General features: G+C 39.9%; 1 protein-coding gene and 1 long non-coding RNA gene across 2 annotated transcripts in view; one reads left to right on the top strand and one right to left on the bottom strand.

Moving 5' to 3' along the window:
- LOC117960946 (coiled-coil domain-containing protein 85A-like) overlaps positions 1-7,914 on the top strand; it is a 40,871-nt gene that overhangs the window by 9,552 nt on the left and 23,405 nt on the right. The gene's annotated exons all lie outside the window — the stretch shown is intronic.
- The window catches only part of LOC117960970, a 10,591-nt gene continuing 6,245 nt past the window's right edge, over positions 3,569-7,914 (bottom strand). The window contains exon 3 of the long non-coding RNA XR_004660272.1: positions 3,569-3,775. This is a non-coding gene — a long non-coding RNA (uncharacterized LOC117960970). The remainder of the gene's footprint in view (positions 3,776-7,914) is intronic.

Below are 7,914 nucleotides of genomic sequence, written 5' to 3'. Positions count from 1 at the left end.
AAATGTAACTGTAAATAATTCATTTAATGTTTTATAAAATGAACAAATAGTCTTTATTTTCCCAAAAAGGTAAATACACTAAGTGGGGCACAGAGGATGAGGGCCAAACATTACTGAACCTTGGCACAAAGGTTAAAGGATTAGAATTGATGCAAAACAGTGGTTCTCATTCTTTAGAATTTCAGTGGTAGTAGTTGATCCCTCAACATTAATTTAACTTTGGGTCCTGGACCTGTTCCCCACAGACCCAGATCTTCTCAGCTGTGGCTGACATATGCTCTTCATGTGGCTCATTATGTGTGGCACATTGTCTGGGTCAGTTCTTATATCATAAGAAGTTAATAATGTAAATGCTAAATGCCCTAATAACTGTTGATACTACAACAACACAAAGGCTCTTAACCCTACAGTTCTGCACATATCATGTAAGACTTGATTTCTCCGTTTTTTTTGCACAAAACTCCCCAGAAAGTACAATTTAATGGTTTATTTTTCAAAATAATTTTCCGGGGGGGCATACCCCCAGACCCCCCTAGGGAGAGCCCTTTCCCCCCACATATAACAAATCCCAATTTAAACCCTGAAGTATAATTATGCTTAAAGAGCCAAAGAAATTGCTTTGTACGTGGCAAAATATGGGTTTGCCCCCCCAAATCTCACTCCAAGGTTTTGGGAAAAGTTGGCAGCTCTGTGTAAATAAATGTGATTTGGTGTAGAAGAGAATAATCTCCTTTTTGGCTGGCTGTAGTCATTCCAATACCAGCTAAAAATTGTCACTGCAGTCCTGGCTCAGTGTATGGACCGGACTGTTAGGATCTATTTGTAGCTAGCACAACTAGCCACAACTTCAGTCTGTCCTTATCCAAAGGTAACATATATAAAAGCTGTGTAATGTGTAGCTTTACATTTTGTTGGCACAATTCTAAAATTCTTAATCAATAAAAAATCTTTTACACAACACAAAGCTACACTCTATGTATGGACCAAATCACTGTGACCTCATGTTAACACAAAAATCCCTTCCGGATGTGTAAGTGATTTGAATTGCAGGGATATGTGAGATCGGCAAACTGGTCATTTTCAGTAGCATTTCAACTGTAACATTTAAAGATATATAGTTGAACACGGGGCTCCGACTTATGTGATGTTTCTGCCTTTTTCTTTACTGTGTTGCTTTGCTAGCGTCTTTGATAAACCAATGTAGCGTTATGAACGGCGGGATCTCACCGCCGGTCGGACTGACTGCTAGTTTGGGTGGTGTCATTTTCTTTAGTCTGTGGCACAACAGGTAAATTAGCTTTCCAACCTAATGTTATTGAAAGTTTTGAGATATGAAAGCATGAAACATGCATTTTAGAGGCATGAGAGTATTGTATTTTTCTCACGGTTGTAGACAGCTAATGTTTTCATTATAAATTAACATTTAAAAACATGTTAAATCAAATTTATTTTGATATATACGTTGCACATGACTATAAATCGCAGGACTGGCCGAACTATGAAAAAGAGTGTGACTTATAGTCCAGAAAATACTGTACAACAAACTCTCTCACTGGCGCTCCAGTTGTCAAGGCGTAGATTGACAATGCATAATCGCCCTGTAATGTTCCATTACATTGCTCCTCCGATCTCTGCAGGGTAACTCCAGACGATGTGTCCAATCTGAGTTTTCTGTTGCACGACTAACACAACCTTTGAACATACACATTCCATCAAAAGTTCCTTCTCAATGCTACTTAGCAATGCAATTCTGTGTAGGTAAGTCTGGCAATGCAAGACTATTCAGACACAAATATATGGAAAAAAGGGTCCAGGTTTAAAATTACCTAAATTATTCTTTAATGTACAGGTACACACACAAACTCTCAAGAGCTAAAGCTTAGACCCAGTTTAGGAGCCAGATTTACAAACACATACACACGTGAACACACACACACACACACACACAGGGCTAATGTGGATTCACTGGCTGTGGCAGTAGTGGTAAGACAGCAAGGGAGATGTGTACTCGTCTGTGTGTGTTTGTAAACAGGGTACCGTGAGGGATGCAACCCTCCAGGGTGTACGGGTTACAAAGGTATGTTTGAGGTGTTTAGAGCCAAGATGCACATACACATACACACACACCTTTGAAAAACTGAAGTGAAAGAAGAGGGACAGACAGTCTTTACAACCACATGAGAGAAACAGTGTGTACACATGCATATAGAAAGAAAGGTACACAAACACACACACACACACACACGTTGAGTGTGTGTACATGTGAGTTGTCAGCTCGTAATTACTTCACGTTTGACAGTTGCGGAACTCTTCTGACATGTTCAAATAGATTTTTTACCACATTCACTTTATAAAGCGCATTTTGACAGCAGAGGACACATGTCTTGAAACGATAGTGACATTAAATACATTTTAGTCTGATAAGTCTGACATAATTAACTGCCATTAATATTCCAAAGCGCATCCTTGTGGTGACTTTGGTTTAGCTTTATTCTCTCTGTTTATATTTTTCTGAGTGCCTACTTTGAGTTTGACAAGTGTGATTATTAATGTGTTGTGTCCAGGGACGCAGTGGAGGGTAAAATTGCCTACCTCACTTTACCCATCTTTTGCACTGTGGAAAATAATTTTTTTTTGACTGTTTTAATCACACATTTGTGCGCTTTAAGAAAAAGTGCTTTTTGCACTATGCAATGCTGAGAGGAACTATAACACTTCAGAGACCCATACCCTAAAACTTTGTGTCAGGGAAATCCAGTGTGCAATAATATCCTAGAAAAAAATGCAAACAATAATGGAAGGACCCTCCAGGTCTGAAAAGTGAACTGAATGCGGAAGTGCCTTAAACCTCATCTCATTTACAGCGGGGGCAACTGCACTGGTTGCAAAAAAAGCTCTGTTTCTGTAGAAGTCTATCAGAAATGACCCCACACCTCACTTGATTTATGATCTCAATAAACATTTTTATAATTAGTTTAGGGTCTCAATGCAGCATGATTTCCATTTGGTAAATTATGGTCCCATTTATTTTAAAATAGACAAAGCAGGGGATGATTTAAAGTGTGGCTCAACGCTGACCTGTCAATCAGGACAGATGCCTTAGCAATGCTTACCATGGCAATGTGGACGTTAAAATTGCGGTGCACTTGTTTTTGCGCGCTGTTCATGTTTTTGTCTTAAACTTTGACCATTTCACTGTGGATTTTTAAACATTTTGGTTGCCAAGAAATGTCTTGTTTAGTGTTTGCTAGCACCTTGCAAATCAAACTAGCTAGCGCTAGCGTGACCTGGTAACTCGGGAAGTTAACTTTTTGCAGATTTTGCATCATCATGTCATATCACAGAATGTAAGTCAGATACTGTTCCATTGGGCTGTGGTTATGGGGCGTATTTCAACTGAACCAGGAAAGATAATGCCTCTACTGTCTTTACTTCTACTGCCGGTAAGAGTACAAGCAGAGAGCAGAAACCCAGCAGGCAAGTGTTAAACAAACTTCTGGTGTACTAAACATTCCAATCCATTGTTTTATAAGTACATTACTCATAAGTACTACTGTAGACGTTTGGTATTTTTAGTGGGGTGATTTATGAGATACACAGTTGGTTCCATTAGCTTCTGCACTCAGCTATTCAGCTGATAACGCTAACTTGCCAAATGGCCAAATGTTTGACCCAGGTGAAAAAAGCTTTTAGCATGTTTTTTGGCTCTAGGTCATGGGGCAAAGGACCCTAGGGTGAATGTAATCCGAACCATCACTTTAAGAACTTTTTGTTACTTTGTGTAGCTTAGCAACTGGAATGATGTAATGCTCTTTGCACTCTTTCTAACAATCTAAGCTCCACGCTGGAGATTATAGTTGAGCAGTCTTTATATTTCCCGCTGCACCACAGGCTAAATCTGATGCTGTTTGCTGAAACGCATATGTGTCCTTGCTGTTCTATGGTGTCCAGCAGCAGTAACGATTTCTATAGTGCTGAGTGGAAGTGCTCTCTATTACAGCTGAGGCCATGGGAAATAGCTTTGTACCTTGTGTGGACGCCTGATCCCTGACTCAGCTGTTACCAGGAAACAATAGTGGCTGGATGTACTGTACTGTAAACTGAGATGATGCATAGGCTATATCTTAATACCATTTGCAGCATACTACATGCTTTTTTAGAAGGGAAAATGTGTATATCTCTAGCTCTCTTCAGTTTTTCTGCCTTATAGCACATGGGATTCTTGGGAAAAAAACACTGTGTTCAGATCACACACACCTTCTGATGTGGAGAACAATTTGGATTTAAATGGTTACATTCTGGCTGCAGAGGACAAAATTAGAATCTGCAGAAACAAATTGGGTGGCAGAAACATTCATTTATGTTAAAAAGATGGTTTACTTGCCATAACTTAAGCCTTAGTGAGTCCAAATGTAATACTTTTATTAAGAAGATGAAGCAGAAATTTCCAGAAAGCTTTATACAAACAAATGAAATGTCATCAAGGACAAGAGGCAAGTTGGTCGAGGTGTTTCACTTGTTATTCTGGTACCTGGATAGCAAGCTTGGTGGAGTAACGGAATACATGGAAAAGCATTGCATGATTAGGAACAAAAAAAGGTAATTGTATTCCGTCACAGAAGTGTGAGTCACAGAAAAATATTATTATATTATTATATATTATTAAACCCCAACAGTCTGACTGTTGGAAGCATATTTTGTTTGAATAAGGTTTATTGGGGAACAATAAACAGGAAACATTCACCATTCAAACACATTCATACCATACCGGGGCTACCATACAAGGTGCCAACTGCTCATCAGATAAACATTCACACACATTCACACTCCGATGCGCAGCACCGGGGGCATTTAGGTTTCAGTGTCTTGCCCAAGGACACTTCGACAATGAGAGGGAGGGATAGAACCACCAACCTTCCAATTGGCAGGCAACCGCTCTACCACTGAGCCACAGCCGCCCACTTGTCCCAAAAGGTTTTTTTGCAGTTCACTTGGGAAGCTGCACTTCCGCTTTGGCATTTTCTGTCCAATGCTGCTCTGCTGTCTGATCTGCTGTCTGATCTGCTCCCTGTATGTCCTCCACTGTCTGATCTGCTCTCGGTGCTCCTCTTTCGGATCTGCTCCCTGTATGTGCGCATCGCAGAGCCACCCACAAGGCAGCCTCTCTGGAATTACGTCAGAATATAATGGACTGTTTTTCTGCTTTGTGGTGGAGATTTTTTTTTTTTTAAATCTGCGGAAAATTGATTGTTAGAAATGAATCGTTATTTTTAGCCCCACTCTTTTTTGTTCTGTTATGCTGAATGTTCTCTCTACGACACATTATTTCTCATTTTCATTCTCAGAGTTTTGCTTTGCAGTCTGTAGCTTTCCACTCCTTCTCCCGGATTCCAGCCACATCTTTTTCCATCTTCTTCATCTATCTTATCCCCCATCCACTCATTCCACTTCCATTTTCTTGCTGTTAACATCTGTTTGCCCAGTGCCTCTGCTACGTTCCACCGGCATGTAATTCCTATTCTTTGCAGCTCTCCCCCACCTTTTTGCTGCCATGCACACAGCCAGTGTAAATCTTCATTAAGCTGCCTCTATCAAGGGCCAGCACTTTTACAAATTGAGCTCATTAACTTCAGTGGTCTCTATGCTCTGCTGTCTTCGTGCACTAAATTATTGAAAAGGCCCTTTGTGATATTACCCTTTTTATAGTATCAATACATGCTGTTTCAAAAACTAATGTGACCCTCAGTCTGTCTGCCTGGGTTTCAGTAAGCTTGAGTTTAGAACCATGTGCATCATCAGATATGTTTTTAGATGGGAGTACAGTATAGTGCACAGCAGAATGATGATCATAGATGGGTTACAGTATTGGCAGTATGTCTCAATTCAAATACTTCCGCAAGTTTCCTTACAGGCTTGTCCACACCAAGAACGATAACTATAATCATAACTATAACAAGCGGAAAAAAAGGACGTTTTCGAGCGACATTGTGCCCCAAAAAGACAAAGCTTGATTAGCACTCGGTAGTTGTGATGACCAGGGCCTGAAATTAACACCCGACCGCCCGCCAAATGCGGGTGAATTTTGCAATTGGCAGTTAACACTGGCTACATGCCAATGTGGCAGGTAGATTGCCAGTGAGAATTGAGGGATTCAGATGCGTAACTATCGGTAAGCAGGGTATGCAGTTGCTTTCAGGCACGCATCACTGGAAGACATTGATTGACAGCTGGGGCCCCCCCTCTCAAAAATCCCAGCAGTCCCACATGCAGTGACTGACCAAGCGGGAATGAGAACGGGTCAAATTAATTTCCTTGTTTCTGGTATGAAGACTAGTGACTTGAATAAATCACTTTTATCAACAGAACTTACAGCAAAAGACGTCCAGCCAACCTGTACACATTTCAACATCAATGTACGCTGTAACGTTTTTTTCACTATAAAGTCACTGAAACTTGCTGCTGTTTCAATCCTGTCAGCTTGCTGCAGTGGGCGGGGCTGCTGCTCCGTTCCCCCCACAATTGGCGCATGCGCACGCACATTATTGTAGGTGCCATGAAAAGTTAAAGTCCAGTAAGTAGGCTACTTCATCAAGCCGAATGAATGTGTGTCCCTGCCCAGGATAGGAAATTCTGCCTTTATACTGGATTATCAAGGCGGACCCCCATACTACAGCCCAATGGTGATGGATGCAATGTCCACAAGTAGACTACCATGAATAGGACAGGATAGGATCATAAAGACACAGCAATTCCTGTTTTTCACCTTTGGGAAGCAAAAAAGTAGCTGGTAAAAAGTGACGCCACAGTAACATTGTGATTATACAACTGTTACCAACAAAATAAAAGATATAATCAAACTGTATTCATATTTTAGGGCAATTAGCTCTCAAAATAAAAAAGGAACAAAGATTTCTAGAGCCTCAATGTTTAGTCCACCAGGCAACTTAAATCAAACTAAGTCAACTGAATTGCTTACATGAATACAAATGTTTTGAAACTTATTCAACTCCGTAATGTTGACAGAAATGGCGGAGTGATATTTTATGTGATGCACCAGGTGTGCTGAAATATCTCTGGGTGTGCTGTCATGCTGATTTGAGCATGTTCTAAACGTGAACTTGACCTATCAGATTGTCTGGTCGGATCTACTTGTTGTATAATTATGATACAAAAAAGGTAACTGTATTCAGCTACCATCTTGTTTAAATAAATCTTTATTGGACTTGGCAAGTCCCCTCTTTACAGTTAGTGTGAGCACCCATTTAGTTTGGCCCTTGTGGTGAGTGTAGAAGTTGTACATTATGTTTAAATATGCATACAATATGATTGAAGATCATATTAAGATCAAGCAACAGTACAAACATGGACATAGGTAGCTCTGCTATGGCTGTGTGCTTGTTTGTGGTTCTGCAAATAAATAAATAAAATTGTAAAGGCTACCATACACAGGGCATAGGAATCATATATATGGTTGCAAAGAATAACAATAAACCCACTATTAATAATAAATAAGGTGAAGAACCAAACAACAAAATCACCGGCTAACTTACTTTAAATATGTAAGAATTACAGACCAATACAACAACAGCTTAAATGAACTTAAACCATACAGTAAGTTATACGACTTACAATTCTCAAGGACGCACACATACAATCTCAACTGATTATCCTGGACTATATCGTAAAGTTTGTTGATGATACAGTCATAGTAAGTTTAATGGACACCGCTGAAACATCTCACTGCCCTGTAGTGCCCTATTTTTTAAATTGGTGCAAAGAAACCTTTTTAGATTTAAATGTTACAAAGACAAAGGACATGTGCATTGATTTTAGACATCAACATCCAACTCCTGGAAAGACGACTATAGAGGGAATGGAAGTTGAAATTGTGGACTCATACAAGTATCTGGGAAT

The sequence above is a fragment of the Etheostoma cragini genome, chromosome 17, assembly GCF_013103735.1.
Source record: "Etheostoma cragini isolate CJK2018 chromosome 17, CSU_Ecrag_1.0, whole genome shotgun sequence".
Classification (NCBI taxonomy): domain Eukaryota; kingdom Metazoa; phylum Chordata; class Actinopteri; order Perciformes; family Percidae; genus Etheostoma; species Etheostoma cragini.
The sequence above is the reverse complement of the archived record's forward strand: the minus strand, read 5'-3'. Positions and strand labels throughout refer to the sequence as shown.